This window comes from Juglans regia, chromosome 1, assembly GCF_001411555.2.
Source record: "Juglans regia cultivar Chandler chromosome 1, Walnut 2.0, whole genome shotgun sequence".
In the NCBI taxonomy this organism is placed as follows: domain Eukaryota; kingdom Viridiplantae; phylum Streptophyta; class Magnoliopsida; order Fagales; family Juglandaceae; genus Juglans; species Juglans regia.
The window spans coordinates 26,942,845-26,944,636 of record NC_049901.1 but is presented as its reverse complement, the minus strand read 5'-3'; positions in this window follow the sequence as shown (position 1 = coordinate 26,944,636).

Sequence of the window (1,792 nt, the reverse complement as noted above, 5' to 3'; positions counted from 1 at the left end):
CTGGCCTTGAAACGCAGGCTGTTGCATTATCTCTTCTCAGATATCTCCCATAAGACCCTGCAAAAATCTTTAACGTTGACTCATGGAAAAAATGTGGCTGTAACCCTAGTAGGAATATCCACACCGAAGCCAACGCCGATTCCTCATATTCATTGAATGAAGGAGTCCAGTGGAAGATTTTATATGGAACATTTACAATATCCATGACTTCCATTGTGACGCCCCCAAATTTCGCTTGGGATCGAACGGACATTTGAAGTGTCGAGACATGCAACACATGGTTACCTGCCCCCGTTCATGACATATAAGATGCAATATTCCTAACATGCATCTAGCATTATGCAAAATTCGCAACGGATAATTTTTTTCTTTAGCAATACTATGCACCAAACTAAAATATCCCAAATACTTAAAACATACTCCATACTTAACGACATACTAAACAACTAAGATCACAATAATAGTCCATAAGGTTGTGATCAAAAGAGTGCTGGAGATTGAACTCCACCAATACAAGTAGTAATCTGAGGTAACTATTGTAATACCATCTACGTCGCACCGTCGCTTAGTCGGCCGTTTCCAGTTGGTCGATTCCCGGTTCTCCTTCAGATCCTATAACAAAATCTACCATTCGGGGGGAATGGTAGTTGGGACTACCATAGTGAGATTTGATTACAAATCTCAGCAAGTTAACGGAAAACTTCCACACAGGTTAATGATGCATGCATGGCAGTAAAAGCATGAATGCATAATCAAATCATAAGTAATCATAGCATAACTTGACATACAACATAACATAACTGGCATAACTTAAACTGAAACTGAAGCTTAGCATGAACGTGACTTGAAACATAGCATGAACGTGAACTTGAAATATAACATGGACTTAAAACATAACATGAACGTGAACATGCATAATTTGAACATGAACTTGAGCATGACATAACATAAATGTGAACTTGGAACATAACGTAAATGTGAACATAACATAACATGAACTTGAAACATATTCTTGTCTCATGCGATTACCATGATTGCGTGAACGTAAACTTGAACGTAACATAACGTGAACTTGAAACATGACTTGAACGTGAAATACATGAACTTGAAATCTTATTCAATAGACTTAATCATTAAAGTGACCATATGGGTGCTACACAGGTCCCCTTGAGCCGTGTGTCCCTGCCGATTACCGCATCACATCACAGGTTTCTATACCAGCTGTGAGTGCGTTAATACGTACTCCACAGTTGTTGTGGCCCCACGTATTCTACGTGTCACAATTGCTGTGTCTCACGTCCACAGTTGTTGTGGCCCCATACTTCATGCTCCACAGTTGTTGTGGCCCCATGACTTATCTGTTTGTGCCACACTTGCTGTGGACACACGTAACATAATGTGTGGCACCATCGGCGTTAGTGCCTGGCGCGCTCCGGTGACCAGCTAATTAGGCCCCATTCGCAACCTGTTGACTGTACTTCGTCAACCCAGGGAATTTCACACCTATTTAGACACTCCAGCGTGAACAAAGGAGTTCCACTAGGATATTACCCCATCCTAGCGCTTAGGGTCGTGATTGACATGAATGACTTAACTGGCAGACATGACATTTCGTAACGTGACGTAACATGAACGTGACATAAAAGACAAAAGTCCTGACGTAGCATAACATGACATGAACATAAGATGACAGACATGACATACTTCAAGACATAAATGTAACAGAATACATTGCATAACATGGCATACATGTAACATGCAACATTTCGTAACATGGCATACCATATAACAG